This window comes from Orcinus orca, chromosome 10 (genome assembly GCF_937001465.1).
Source record: "Orcinus orca chromosome 10, mOrcOrc1.1, whole genome shotgun sequence".
Lineage (NCBI taxonomy): Eukaryota > Metazoa > Chordata > Mammalia > Artiodactyla > Delphinidae > Orcinus > Orcinus orca.
This window is the reverse complement of record NC_064568.1, coordinates 72,751,249-72,766,724: the sequence shown is the minus strand read 5'-3', so window position 1 is coordinate 72,766,724 and position 15,476 is coordinate 72,751,249. Positions and strand designations below refer to the sequence as shown.

The 15,476-nt window shown below is 55.8% G+C and overlaps 1 protein-coding gene across 2 annotated transcripts in view; it reads right to left on the bottom strand.

The window, feature by feature from the left end:
- Positions 1-10,422, bottom strand: part of FOXP4 (forkhead box P4) — a 51,023-nt gene extending 40,601 nt beyond the window's left edge. The window contains exon 1 of one of the 2 annotated variants that reach the window (XM_033424052.2): positions 9,908-10,422. The gene's annotated coding sequence lies outside the window, so the exon portion shown is untranslated. The remainder of the gene's footprint in view (positions 1-9,907) is intronic. The other variant, XM_033424053.2, reaches the window with a different exon arrangement.
- Between the last annotated feature and the right edge of the window lie 5,054 nt (positions 10,423-15,476).

Here is a 15,476-nt window from a genome sequence, read left to right as displayed (position 1 = left end):
TCTTCAGAGGATTCTCAGGTTCTGCTTATGGTATTGAGAACCCAACACTACCGACCCTGTCAAATCTGGGCACATAGCTGGGTGATGGGCCTCTGCCTGCAACTGACACTGGGCACAGTGGGTACTGGCATTTGGACACACAGAGGGGGATAAAACACAGCCCTTGCTTTGGGGGGGGGTTATAGTTTGGTGGAGAAAGGAAGACATACAAACACAAGCATTTAAAAATACCCATACTGGGACTTCCCTGGCGGTTCAGTGGTTAAGACTCCAGAGTTTCCACTGCAGGGGGCGTGGGCTCAATCCCCTGACAGGGAGCTAAGATCCCACATGCCATGCAGTAGGGCCAAAAATTAAAAAAAAAATACCTAAGTTCCACCCCAGATCAATTTAATTGGATTATCTGGGATCCAGGCATGGATAATTTAAAAAGTTCTTCCAAGTATTCTAAACTTCAAGTACAGCCAGGGTTGAGAACCTCTGCCCTATAAAACACACACAACTTTACAAATGTTAAGTAGATACTGGGGGGTGGCGTGGTTGCTAGCTATGGGTGCCTAGAGGGAGTGGGGGTGCTCCGGGAAGGCTTCCTGTAGGAGGTGACTTCTGAGCTGAGTTTTATGGAAGTGAAGCCTGGGCACACAATTTGTGAATATATTTTAATAACAACCATTCCACTCAGAGTCCTTGAAAGTTCTTTCCCATACCCTGTCACACACAACCTGCACTCTGACAGATGAAGGAACAATACTTCAAAGATGTTTAGTGATGTGTCAAGGTCACTTGGCTGCTAGGAGGTTGAGCCAAACTGAAACCCTATAGCTCTTCTGACTCCCAAACCAGTGCTCTTCCCCAGAATTCCACCTCAGACGTGGCTAGGCCCAGAGGGCGGTCACTCTGGAATTTCCCTGGAATCTGAACCTTTCCCCACCACCATCACCACACCCCAGCGCACTTTCACTGGCTCTGGCCCCAAAATGCTCCCAGCAGGCCCTTGCAAGGTGGCCTCCCTCTACACGCCTTCCAAGTACCATGACCAAAAGGAAGAACTAACAAAAAGAAAAAAAAAAGAAAGAAAAAAAGAGAACCAAAGATCCCACTCCATCTCATTAAGAAAGTAAACATAAGAGCCATCTAAGTGTCTAATTAAGCTTCTAATTAGTCCCTGCTTGTTACTAATGCAAATTAGATTACTCCGCTTAACTACAGCATGTCCACAACACCCTTGTTAATTGCGGCCTTTTGAAATTAAATTACTCCCTAATTAGCATATCAAAGCCATTGATTCGGAGCTGGGAAAGATGAGGGCAAAAGGAGCCGAATGCCAAGTTTGGTTAATCAGAGACGGCTAATTAAATAGTGCCGTCTTTCGTGGGGGGCCCGCTGGTTAAGAGGTGGGGTACTCATCCCGGGCCCAAGTGGCCATCTGGAGCCTGGTTCTGGTAGTGCCCTTGGCACCAGGGGGCTCCAGCTGGGCTGGGACAGACCAGTAGTCTGGCCTTCTCTGGGGCCCTGGCTGTTCTGCCCAGCCCGCCTCTGACATGCCCTGGCCCCTTCCTTTGTCTCTCCTGATGATATCTAGGGGTGGCATTCACAGGGGTCTTGGGTACCAACTCAGGGGCATCCAAAAAACACACCCATATTCGAATTGCAAGATTCAGCATCCTTCCACATCCCGCTCCCTGTTCCAAGATGAATTCTGGAAAGGTGATTGCTCCCAGTGCTTCTCTAATCCCCACCTGTGGTGCCATTCTCAGAAGAAAGTCTCCCCATCTCCAACAAAAAGTACATAAATTTCGGGGGGGGCAGGTAAGAGCGTGATGACTTTCACAAAGGGGCTCACCTGGGCAGGGATGGGCTGATTTCAGCTTGGAACAGACCCCTCAAAACACAAGACCCTGTAATTCCCTCCGTGGTAGAAGGAAGGGGAAAAGAAATCACCCACCACCATCAGTTCTTAAGCAGCTGTGCAAGAATTAGATTTGGGTCAGGGTGTCCTAAAGGTCTTCTCTGAGCTCTCGTACAGACCCTGCAAAGTCCTTCAGACACCTGCCCCCCCCCAGCTCTTCCTAGAATACTGAGAATGGGCAAAATCTCCATGAAAAAGTTGCTAACTGAGGGCTTCCCTGGTGGCGCAGTGGTTGAGAGTCTGCCTGCCGATGCAGGGGACACGGGTTCGTGCCCCGGTCTGGGAGGATCCCACATGCCGCGGAGCGGCTGGGCCCGTGAGCCATGGCCGCTGAGCCTGTGCGTCCAGAGCCTGTGCTCCACAGCGGGAGAGGCCACAGCCTGCACGGCTAAAAAAAAAAAAAAAGTTGCTAACTGAAACGCCCTCAGGGGCTAGGCGGGTCCCCAAGCAGGCCAAGTGGGAAGTGGAGGGTACTCAATCCCTGTCTATCTTTACCCCACAGAAATGCAGGCTCCGTGTTTGATAGGGTTTGGGTTTTTCAAAAGCAGCCAAGTGGGGATATTTATGTGAAATTTACCACCGTAATAAACTTTGTGTGAGCCAACAAAACACATAAGGGGTGAAGTCAGTCCATCTGTGACCTCAGCCCTTATGGTCAGCATTCTAGACAGGCAGGTTCCAGTCAGCTGTGTGACCCTGGACAAGTTACATCACCTCTCTGGGCCTGGGGACCTCACCTGTCAAACAAGAACAAGGAGGTATGTGAAATGGCAAAGCACAGTTCCTCAGTCAGGGTCTGGTGACCACCTAGTTCTACTCTGTACCTGCCATAATCCCTTCCCAGACTTCGGATGTCTTCTAGAACCTTCTTCCTCCATCTTCCATGCAGAAGGCAGAGTCTGGGCTTCCAGGTGTCCTTGGCAATGCTGAGGGCTTGTTCCTACAAATGCCTGACGTGGCAGCTGGGCAGCTAGGAGGTACACACCTATGCTCTCTGCCCTACATTTAACGGATTAGCCCTGGTGGGTGCAACAGATCTTAAATGCCTCTTCTAAAAAAGACAGAACTTTCACAAGAACAAAATCTTGATGACTGACAGGTCCCTAGCCTGGTCCTTCAGTGTCCCCCGCCCCCAACTAGGGTGTGTATATGTGTGTGTCTGTGTATGTGACTCTGTCCACAGCTCTCCTTCCCCCAGTTCTCCTCTCCAAGTTTCTCACCAGCAGCCCCCGCAGCACAGAGTCAGGGTCATGGCCAAATTCCCAAAGGGTTTGGTTTTGCTGATTTACCGAGGGATCAACCAGTGCCCAGGGGAGAGGAAACCCCCGCCCCCACCCCCCAGTGCCCAGCTCAAAAGGGTGAATCTCAGGCAGTGCCCAGTCCATGGGTATCCATCCAAACCAAATTGGTCTAAAGGGCCCATAGCAGTGGTTTTATTTTAGAAAACAAGTGAAATTTAAAGCAAAGCAGAAAAAGATAAATGGGGAAGGGGTGAGGCTGTCCTGGTGTGAGGGGGAGGGCGGAATGGTGGTACAAGCGGACCAAGCTGCAGCCCGCCTCGCTGAGCTCTCTCTCCCAACGAGATTCAATTAATTGATAACAAGAGACATCAAATTAATTTCTGGAGGATGTGAGATTCTGATGAAGGGAAATCTCGTAGATGGGGATCGGGTGGGAGGCGGCGGGCAGCGCCCCCTCTAATCAGGCTCCGCTGCCTAATTGGGGAGAAGAAGACTTGCCTGGGCCGCTTGGTCGTCTGCCCCACGCTCCACAGCGCTCCTTTCGGGCAGGACACGCGGAGGCAGTGAGCTCCAGATGCGTGGAACAAAGCGGGCCAGTCTCCTCTCACCCAACGCCCAACTCCCTCCTCCCCGCCACCAGCCCACAGCTGCAGGGAAGGGCGGGGGCAGGGAGAGTTGAGTGTGGGTGCTCCCTCACCAACTGCACGGTTATGAAAACCAGAGCCCAGAGAGAAGACTGTCATGCCTAAGGTCACAGAGAGAATGAGGAAGCTGGTAGCAGTGCGCTTACTGTTGCCCCTCAAGAGTGAGTCCCAGACCCATGCGACCCAGATGGGCGAAGTCATCCCCAAGCTCAAGGAGGTCAGCACACAGCGTGGGAGACCTTCCCTGTAGCTAAAAGATAGAGGCCACCCGCCCCCTCTTCCAGAGTTCCCTGGACCCCCAAACCCCAGCATCTTAGGGCCGTGCGCTTCCCCGCACCTCGCAAAGATGTGCTCACGGAGGCTCAGGGTAACACTGGCTGGGCTAGTACCCCAGAGTGAGTGCCCGCAGCTGGGGGGCAACGACCGGGAGCCCTGGCTCTCCTGAGAACCCCGGAGGCTTCCTAAAGGAAGGATTCTCCCAAGTGGACCAACTGTGCACCCTCAGCATCCGACCTTCACAAGTGCCTCTGTGCCTCCGGCTCCAACCCAGAGACGTGGACGCCTCCAGAGCACTGCGCCCGAGCACTTACAGTAGCCGCCGCTCCCTCGGTCTCCTGCAAATCCTGAGCTCCCATCTCTCCCCCAAATTCTCCTCAGCTGCGCCCGCCCTTTTCTTTCAGAGTGTGGTACACATCTGCCCAAAGAACCCCCTGAAGGAGTGAAAGGAGGAAGTATATGCTACCCTCTTTTGGACCAAGTTCTTTCGGCCTGGGTCTCCTGGAAGCCTGAGCTCCAGAGCTGGGAAAATGAATCCCAGGGAGCCCGCCCTCCAGCACGCCCGGTTGAAGAAACAAGAACAGAAGCCCCTTCACCAGCCCACGAGCCGGTTTCCCTTCACACAGCTCAGCCCTCCTGGAGGCTCTCAGGGCCAGCACCTGCATCCTGTGCCGGCTGTGGAGTGTGAGGACCGGAGCCTGCCTCCAGTCGCCGGAACCTGTGGGAAAGATCCTCCCTGGGGCACTTGCTCCATTTCTGATTTTCCAAGTTGTAAGCGAGCCCCCTCTTATTAAACCTCTTCACCTAGACTCCTGCGGGCCACTGCACACAGCGATGGCTCCACCATGTTTGTGGAATGGAGAGCAGGAGTCCCGGTCTCCATGCCCGGATCCACCCTGCCCTCCTGTCACCACCATGTGTCCCTCCCTCGTTGCCGGGGGGAATTCTGGGTAATTTCCACCCGCTGACCCTGCCTACCTTGAACACATGCAGAGGGTCACTGGTCTACACACCTCACTTTGTTACTGTCTGAGGAAAAACCATCTCCCCTCCCCTCCCTCCCATTTGCACCGTAGCCCAGGTCAGGTGCCATGAGAAAACTCCAAGTAGGAGAGAGGACTTTCCCCCCGCCCTGCACCACCAACGACTCCACGCACCCTCAGGTCCCCCCAGCTTGGGAGGCTTCAGCTGGGCAGAGGATGGGGCCTGGGGACGTGGGCAGAGCTGCTGGGATTTGGGGAACAGGCTGCATGGCTATGACCAGGGCTGGGGAGAAGAAAGGCACCGGGCTGCACTGGAGCAAGGGACAGCCAGGTAAAGATCCTGGGAGGAGTCATCCTGGGACAAGGCACAAAGGAAGGAAGGGCATCAGCCCGGCCCAGGCTTGAGTGGCTCACTCCTTTGAGGGACCAGATGCTTTGACCTTTTGTGCTAGGAGCTCTTCATTTCCAGCTCAGGCAGGCATGCCCCGAGTCCAGGCTCTGCACAGGGCCCACGAAACGCCGTCTCACAAGACCACTGCGTCTGCAAGCCTCAGGGTTTGGAGTAGAGGGTTCCTGCTGTAACCCCGGCAGGGCAGAACTGGCCGTGGGTGAAGGTGTGCATTTCCATGGAGAATCCAGGGAGGCAATGCTGAAAGAGGCGGAAACTTCACACTCAAGGGAAGTTTCTTTTTGCTTCTTTAAGATGATCCATCCAGGAGTAGGTCCCAGATTGATCTGAGACTGCCTGCCAAGCTTGTCTTCCATAACGCTGCATAAGCCAGGGTTCCAAACCATAAAGTCTCCCTTTTTGGAGAAAGGTGGTGCTGGCCATGTTTCCTCCTCTGTGTTCTAGGGAACTATCCCTCCCATTTTTGCTTCCATGAGCACCTTAGGATGTTGTGGGGAGGGGGGATGACTGGACCTTCCAGGGTCATGTGCAGGTGGGAAATGTCAAGTTCTGAGCCCAGACCTTCCCTTAAAGGGAAGACAGGAGGACGAAACCCAGCCCTCTCGGAGGGCTGAGGGGGACGCAGGCCTGAGCTTTTGAAGAAGGGATGGGGAGTGGCAGGCCCTCCCATCCCCTCCTTTCTCCCTTCCCCACAGCAGAGGCTCAAGCCCTACCGGTTACACTGGGAGTCCTAGGAGCCCCACGTTAGTCCCAGCCCTACCACTAACTAACTGTGTGACCTCAGACAAGTTGCTTCTTCTCTCTGGGCTTCATTTTCCAAACCCCTAAAATGGAGATTAATTTCCAGTATTCAGTCCAGCATGTGGCCTGGCGGTGCTGGGAATCTAATAATAAAAGCCACCCCTTGGTCAGTACTACCCTGCGCCAGGCACTATGCTAGGTACTTTACGTCTGCTCTTCCGTCCTGCTCCCAACCAGGCTCTAAACGGTTATCATTGACCTACCTTACACATAAGAAAACTGAGGTTCCAATAGCTTAACTAAGTTCTCCAGAGACCCACCACCACTGGCAAGTTCTAAAGGCTTTTCCCCTGTGACCCATGTTCTGCCCTGGGGAGGCCTGAGTTCCTTGCCCTGGGTTCCAGGGTTCTGGAACCAAGTCATAGGAAGTCATTTCAGCCGTCGGAGCCTCAGAATCCTGTCAGAAACAGTGCCTGCCCTGCCTTGGTCTGGGAAGCTGGGAGATTTTGAAAGGAAACTGTGCGGAGCTCCTTGGATGGAAGAAATTATTACTTTGCACAGTTTGGGTTATTAGAAAAGTAAAGACATTGTGCCTGCTTGGGATGGGCACGGAGGGGTCTGCATTTCAGCTGGAGAGACAAGGAAAGCCACCAAGGCAGTGGGGCAGCAAAGGATTAGGATGTAGGGAAGGAGGGTGCAGCTACTCCAGGTGTGGAAGATCAGGGAAGCTTTCTTGGGGAGATGGCCCTTCCCCCCTTGCACCTCATACCTTTCCTCTGAAACAGACACGCTGCTCCCACCCTCCTCTCTCTAATGTGATATCTTATCTGCCTCTCCTACCCTGACAATGTACAGACCCCAGCCTTCACTGCTTGGGCACACCAGTGCCCAGCCTGGGACCTGCCCAGACAGAATAGGGGCTCAGCAAACCTTTGGGGAATTAATGGATTAAAGGATTCCCCCCTCCCTTCCTGCCCCTAAGGAAGAGGTGTGTTTGGAGTAGGGGCCCAGCAGGATATGCACATTCCTGGCAAGAAGGGATCTACCTACCAGCAGCCAGAAAGGAAGTTTCTGGCTAAAGGCACAGGGAAGGAGGTTGGGGTAGGGATGTCTAGGTGTGAGAAGTGTACCTACACAGAAAGGGACAGGGACAGGTCCTTTTTCAAGTTAGGCCCAACCTGCCCTCCCCCCACCCCCCAGCACTGGTATCAGGCCTTTCTCCCCGCAGGGCTCACGGGTTCACCAACTCCATAACTCCTGCAAAACCTGCCCAGGACTGGGAGAAGGACAGGGGCCCAGCACTTAGTGCCAGGAGAGAAGGTTCCCATGGTTCCCCCCAGTTTAGTGTCAAGACTGCGATGGGGCTAAGGTAGTGGGGGGGGGATCCAGGAGAGATTCACATCTTACAGCGGTCCTGAGGTGGCGGGGAACACTCTCTACAGCCACCTCCTCCCCTGCCACGTTGCCCCACTGATGAGAGGGGGGAGTGACGCCAAATGGGGAGCCCCACGAGACATAGCCCTGCTTCTGAGAGCCTCAGATCTAAGGGTGCCAGAGTGAGCAAGCTGTCCAGGTGCCCGCAGCACAGTCTCAGGGCCCTCCCTCCCTCCTGCCAGGTGACAAAGAGCCCCAGAACCCAGGCAAGACAAAGTTAAAACAAAAATAAAAACAAAATAAGCCTGTGGATCTCCCATCCCCTGCAGCGGTTTTCTGCCCGGTTGGGCAGGGGTTGTCTGGGGCAGGGCTGTCTGAGGTGGGGGGCTCTCCTTAGGGCAGCTGGGGCCTGGCCCGCTTGTTGGGCCTTCGGCCCCTGCACCCACCCGCTAGCTCACCAGGAGGGTCATCGGCTTGAAATGCCCAGCGCCAGCAGCGCTCAGTCCCAGCAGTGAGCTTCTGGGTTCAAATTCTTGGTGTCGAGGTCTCCATTACCCACTGTGCTCCACAATGGGACTGGTCAGACCCTCCCATGGCTACTGGCGGTACAGATGATCCCACAGCTCCTTCCTTCTGGGTGGGAGAAGGGGGCACCCAGGTAAGCCTCCAGCTCCGACCCTAGCTGCCTCTCAAACTGCGCTCCCAAGGCCCTCAATCCCAGACCCAGCACAGTTCGCCCTGGGACAATCCAGGCGTCCGCTTTAACACGCGATGAACATGCTGAAGTTCAAGTGAAAACCCGCATTGGCCAAAATGCTCCTGGGCTTTCTCAGCCACCACGGGGATGACAGCTTCAGACTTGGGTTTTCTCCTCCGGGTACCCCACCTCCAACCCCTGCTCCAGGCTCCGAGGTCAATCAGCAGGGAGACCCGGCGCTGGGGTGCGAGACACGCGGTGATCTCCAGACGCCTTAAACCCCAGGCACGGAGTGAGCGAGGAAATCAGTCAGGCGGGGGATGGCAAGAGAGGCCCGCGGTGCAAAGGGACGAGCCGGGTGTTCTAAGGGCTCAGGGTCTCTGCGCTCCCGTATCCTCTTCCCCTAACCTAGACAGTCCGGGTGAGACGCCGATGTGTTCACGAGGTCGCCCCAGTTGGAAAGAAGGAATCCGCAGCCGTCAGGGCCTCTGACTCAGAATCCGCCTCCCGCGAAATCGCAGAGTTCTTTGCCGGGGACGCCGGGACCCCAGGTCGCTCAGGGCGCCCCGCATTCTAGCGCCTCGAGCTGTAGCTGGGCTCAGCTCAAGTTAGTTAGTTTGGCGTTGATGGGGAGCGCAAGACTCGAGAGCTGCCGAGATGACCGCCTCTCAAAGAGAGGTGTCTGCCAGGAGGCTGTCCAGGGGAGAGGCCACAGTCCTGGATCTGAGGGGGGTCTTGCTTGGTTATCCCGGGGCACTCGTCCCTGGCGGCCTCCGAACCCTGCTGCCGCCTTCTCTCCCCACTACATGGTGAGGCGGGGCTCTCCCCAAATGGGGTGAATGAAGATATCGGCCGGGTCAACCCCCCACCCGCCAGCACCGGCGCACAAAATCACAAGGGGCCGTTTCCAGACGCTCTCAAGTCCCCAAGAAGTTTTCCGCTCTATCTCCCAGCCGACCCAGGTATGGCGGAAAGGCGCTGACTGGCCCCGGAACCTCCGAGGTGCGACCCCAGCAAACCAAGTCCCCTCCTCACCTAAGGCGACGCGTTGGATAGGACCGCGGTACCCCCCCCCCATCTATCTGCCTCCGGCGCGTCTTGGGGAGTCCTGGACAGACTGGGGTTGGGGGAGCCCACTTCACCACTTCCCTCCCCGGCTCAGGAAAGTCCGGGTTGGGAAGTACTCTTTGTCTGACTCGGGGCGGGAGGGTGGTCGCGCCCCCAGACACCCCATTCCTCGCGGCCAGGCCAGGAGGAGGCCGGTCCTAGATTCTTGGGGGGAGGGCGGGCCTTAGTAGCCTTTCCAGCCCCCCCAACCCCTGCCGACCTCCTCTGCCCGCCCCCCCGGCGCCGCGCCGTAGCCCCCACCTGTTCCCCAGGCAGCTCCGGCCCACGGGGGCCTGAGCCGGGGCGGGGTGGGTGTCGCGGCTGCGCTGGGTCAGGGCGCCGCAGCCGGCCCCGGCTGGAACAAAGTGCGCCGGCCTGGGCCCGGCTCCTCCCGGCGCGTCTCCCGCGGGCAGTTTGCAAACACAAAGTGAGCCAGTGAGCGGGCGAGAGAGTGCGCGAGCGAGGGAGTTGGTCTGGTCGCCGGCCCAGCCCCCACCCGCGTCCCCGAGCTCGGCCAGCCACCTACCTGTCCGGCCCGGCCGCTCCGTGCGGGCTCCGGCCCGTCAACCCGCGCGGGGCATGGGGCTCGCTCCGGTCGCCGCCCGGGCCCGCCGCCGCCCGCTGGGACTGCCCCTCCGCGCCGCTCGGCGCCGCGCAGCTCCCGGGCGTCCTCCCTCCGCGCCGCGCCGGCCGGCCGCCGCGCGCCCTACCCTCGCCGGGGCATCGCACTTTGGGGGCAGCTCGGCTTGCTCCGGCTGTGCTCCTCCTTCCCGATCCTCCCGCGACGCTTGTTCGCTCGCTCGGGCGCCGGGGCTCCGGGACCCCGGCGTCCCCGCCCCCGGCCCAGCCCTGGTTCCGGCCCGGGCTCCTCCCCGCTGCGCCGCCGCCGCCTGCGCCGCGCCCTCCTCGCGGGCTGGGGGCTACGTCCCGGCCGCCGGCCGCACAGTCCGGTCCGCAGGGGCGGCCGGCTCCGGACTCCGAGGGGCTGCGACTGATCCCGGGCAGCGAGTGGCTGAGAGCGGGCGGCGCGCGGGCGGGGCGGGAGGGGGCGGGGAGGAGGGGGACGGAGGGAGCGCGCGGAGAGCGAAGGAGGAGGGAGCGAGCGAGCGAGCAGCGGAGGGAGGGAGACCAACTTCTAGCGCTACCATAATTCACCTAAAGCAGGTGCAGCAACTTTCACCCTGCCCGGCAGCCAAGTCGTGAGCGAGAGGAGACCACGTGGACCAAACTTTAGGGGAAGAAAAGATGGGGATCTGGGGAGAAGACGTAGGGCTGCGATCCTGTAAAAAGGGGGGGGGGGAGGTGGAGAGACCCCAGGGATTCACACTGGCCTTGCGAATCCCTTGGCGCGCTTTGCAAACTCCAGCTTTTCCCTGGAGTCTGGAGGTACGGCCAAGCCCTGCTCCCACACGGTTCATTGGTTCCCGGCGGGCTGCGCCCTATGCAGGGAGTGGCCGGGGGGCCCAGAGCCCGGAGCCGGTGTCCTTCCTCCTCTCCCTTCTGCGCCCCACTGCGTGGGGCTGGGGGTGGGCTCTTGAACCGGGGGGTGGGGGAGGTGGGAAGGCTCCTTCTGGGCTTTGTGAACGGTCACCCCGGGCGCGCGCCGCCTCCCTCTCCGGAAGGGGAATTTCCCCTAAAGTGCTCTGCGAACCGGTGAAGAAAGGGCCCAAAGCTGGACCCACGCGGGCAGAGCGGAGTGCAAAGTAGAAGCAATTATCCGGACAAATTAGATTGTAAACAAAACTCAACGTCTTTTGCCTGAGGGCGGGGTAGGGTGCGGGGAGGAATCGGAGGGATTGTGGCGGTAGCCAAGGTGTGTATTTGGGTCGGGAGGGGGAAGTCTGGATGAGGAAAGGCCCCAGATCCAAGGGGGGAGGGCTGTGCTGGTAGCAGGCGCCCCACTCAGAGACCCGTGGAAGCCTGAATAAATCCTTCCCCCGCCTTCCACCCCCAAAACATCTCCGGTCTGTTGCAGTGGGGAGGGGTGAGGGACACCTCAGGGGTTGTCAAGGAGTGCCCATGACCAAGGGAGGACCCAGCTGTGGGGGGAGGGCAGGAAGGCCGTGGCTCTAGAAGGCTCTCCTGCCCCAAATCACCCGAGGCAGGTGGAGACGGGCAGACACAGGATGATCCTGTGGAATGTGGGCTGGGGGTGCTTTAGGGATTGGAGCTTAGGGTATGCCAGGGCTGTGGCCTGGGGAGAGAGGATTTCTTGGAGGAGAAGCCTCTCCAATGGGGCTTGGAAGAAAAAGAGAGGAGGCTCCCCCTCGGGTTCTCCATCCCTTATTCTATCCCTTTTCTGTGGGTACAAATAGCCAGAAGGAGCTGTAATGTCAGTGCTATCTGTCCAGGTCTAGATCCTATGTATTGCCCTACACAGGGCAGGTGTGACGGGCATATTCAGCTTCTGCTGGAGTATTTCAAATAGCTAGTGTCAAATTGTTGGGAGGAGGACCCTAAGCACCATTTATGTGGATACCACAGGGTCCTTTCCAGTGTAGCCAGAGCAGAAGCAATAAGAATAAAATAACCACAGCTAACCTTTGAGTCGTACCACATGCCAGGCATAGGACTCATTTCATCTTCACAGTAACCCTATAAGTAGATAGTACTATTACCTCCATTTTCCAAAAAGGTTAAGTCACTGTCCAGGCTTACCCGGCTGGTAAGTGATGAAGCAGGATTTCAACCAGAGCTACTTCTGTGAGGCCTTTAAAGCAGTACTGCCTGCTTGTGGGTGACCTGAGGAGTATAGTTTGGGAGAAAGGAAGCCTTTGGTGGTGTGACTCTATTTATTTTCTATGGAGAGTCAGCGCTGGTGGGAGTCAGGGTGTATGGACAGGCCTGGGCATGGCCTGGAGTTGGCAGGTTCTTGTGTAAGCCCGGCTGGATTATGACCACGCCATGCCCCTCAGGTCTCCTTTCCATCCATCCTACAGAGGCTTCAGGTCAGGTGAGAACTAGGGACTTTCAATACAAAGGAAGGAATGAGGTGACCTCCAGTGGGCTTCTCTGGCTGGCTGTCATGCCCACTGCATCCTTTACCATCACCTTCCTGCGGCAGCCCTCCATACCTCACACGTGGATTCACGTGCACAAAGGGATTTCCCTAGGAAATGCTTTGGCTTTCATTTCAGCTTACCCTCATCTCCAGGCCAGTTCAGTTCCCAGCACCCTGTGAGTCACAGTGGGGGGCCCAAGGGAGGCAAAGGATCCTGTCTGGGCCTCACCCAAAGGGCATTTTAATGAGGAAGCAAAGCCTCAACGGGGAGAAGTCTCACAAACAGAATGTTGAGCATAAAACCAAAGAAAGATACAGAGCACACACCCCAAAATTAAAGCAGCCAGTCCAAAGCCCTTCCTTCTGATGCAGGACCTCTAGGAAAAGGTTCAAAAAAGTGGCCCTTGGCTCCTGAACCAGAGTGCCTGGGAACAGGCAGGAAGGTCCTCTTTCTGCCCTTGTTCCTTCAAAAGGTCTAGGCTGTGGTGTGGCAAGAACCGGGACCCATGGCCTGTCCTACTATGGAGGCCATGGTTAAGAGCACAGAGACTGGAGTGAGACAGCCTAGGGTTGAACTTCAGTGTCTGTCACTTACCAACTGTGTGAGCCAGGCAAGTCACAGGATGGAGCCATTTCCCTCATCCACGACATTGGGAGAATGCCTCCTGGGGGGTTGGGAGGGTGACATGAAAAAGCCTGGGCAAAGCATCTAGCTCTGTGACCTGTTCATCAGATACTTTCCATAAACACTCATTTTCCGTTTTGTGAGCTCCAGTTTCCTCACCTAAAAGTGAGAATACCGACTTCACAAAACTGCAAAGCATACATACATCTGCAGCTGATACTTAGTAAGTGCCTGCGGTGTGTCAGGTACTTGATTCACGTGCTATTTGGCTGCATCGCCCCTGGCATAGAGGCTTTTCTCATTTTACAGTGAGGTACTCAAGCTCAGAGAGGTGAGGCAACTTGCCCCAGGTCACACAGCTAGAAGATGGTACAGCAAGGACTAACTCACAGGTCTTCCTGCTCTGAAGAGTTGCCCTTTCTCAGGGTCAGCTGCCTCCCTGTTGTGGGGATGCAGTGGGTTAGTGGGTGAGCTTGTTCTTAGTACCAGGCCTGGCACGGGGTGTGTGTGTATGTCCAGAAACATTCGTCAGTCCTTTTATTCCCACAGTCCCAACACATCTAGACCCAGGTATTTTATGTTTCCAGTCATCCGATTGCTTGAATTTTACTTCTTTTCCCTCTTCAAAACCGTTTTTTAAGGGAATTCCCTGGTGGTCCAGTGGTTAAGACTCAGTGCTTTCACTGCCATGGGCCTGGTTCCATCCCTGGTCGGGAAACTAAGATTCCACAAGCCACGTGGCGTGGCCAAAAAAAAAAAAAAAAGTCAAAAAAACCAAACTGTTTTTTAGTTAATTAAGGAATAAAACTTTTCCAGCATGATGTAGTGTCTCAACACCTAAGTATATACTAACAGAAATGCATAATGTGTTCACCAAAAGACAGACACTAGAATGGTCTTAGCGGCCATTCCACAAATAACCATCAACAGTGGAATGGGTGAATAAATGCTGGTATTCTCATGCATGGGCTAGTGCTTGGTAATGAGAATGAACAGGCCATTGCCACACAGCAACAGAGAGAAGTCTCACAAACAGAATGTTGAGCATAAAAGCCAGTCGTGAGAGAGAAATTCCACCTATCTGAAATTCAAAAATCGGTCGAACAAAATCGAGGTGTTAGAACTCCGGAGAGTGGCTACTCTAGGCAGGCGAGTAAGTAGGGGTTCCTGGGGGACTGGGAATGTTCTGTAGTTTTTGAATTGGGGATTTGGTCACGTGGGTGTGTTCACTTTGTGACAATTGAGCTGGCGTACACTTACGATCTGTGCACCTTTCTTTATGCTTTCAAAAAAAAAAGCCTACAAATTGTTGCTGATAAAGTCAAGAACCTTCCATATCCCTCCCTCCCTTTCTCCATCCTTCCTTTGCCAGAGGTAGCCAGTTTCCAGAAGCTGGGAGGTAGCCTTCCCAAGTAAGTTTTACGCTCTTAAACATTTAGTGTGGCTCGGGTGTCTCGAAATTTTAAATAACAACTATCCTCCTGCTCCTTGCTTTCACGATTTATTGGTGGTGTCATTTACTAAATTTCATGTTGCTGACATTAATCAGGTTTGCTATGTGCATCTCTAGGTCATTCACTGAAAAGGCTTGCGTTCTGTCACATCAGTTCACTGCCATTTCTTGACCCAGCCTCCCCGTGATGGACGGTTGGGTTGTTTCCAGCGTTTGGCTGTTGTGGTCACACGGCAGTGGGCTTCCTTCTGAGCAGCGTCTCTCCACCCAGCCACCCAGGGCCTTCTGCTTCTCTCTCCTCCTTTGCCTCCTGACCAGTCAAGCTGACCCCCTTTCCTTTTGTGGTTCCTCCACTCTGGCATCTTCTCTCCTCCCCATCTCCCAGCTGCCCCTCCCCACCCTGCTTCCCAACCTTTCTGACTCAGAAAGACCGAGGATCTGTGCTGGGTGGAGGTGGGGGAGGGATGGACGGGGGTAGCCTCTTTCTTTGCCACAAAGGCCCCTGTTCTCCAAGATAAATGACGATTTTAACAAAGAAATATTTCATTAAGGGTTGGTATCTTAATGAACTGTGCCAGGAACCTCTAAGGCACTCTCCAGACTCTCCCCCTTTTTAAGGGGGGCTCCTACTCTTGAGGGGAGGCTTATCAGTTTACCATATTGCCCTGAGTAGAGGACCATGCAGTGTGGAGAGCTGTCCCTGGGGGCTGTGGAGGGGGGGAGGGCACCCAGGCCTGGGGGTGGGGCCTGGTTACCCCTCTTGGTGGCAGGGGCTGGGCCCTGGGAGATGTTTACAGACCTCACTTTTAGGGCCTCAGAGACTCAGGCCTTGTCCACGGGGTGGTGGGCATGGGACTCCAGGCTGATTGGTGGAAAATCATTCATTAAGGATCGGGAAATGAACACTAACCTGACAAGCAGTGAACAATTTTCCATCAATTAGAACACAGTGTCTTTGGGTAAAACGAGACCCCCTCCGTGGAGGGATTTCCGAGCAAGGAGAGAGCAGGACGCAG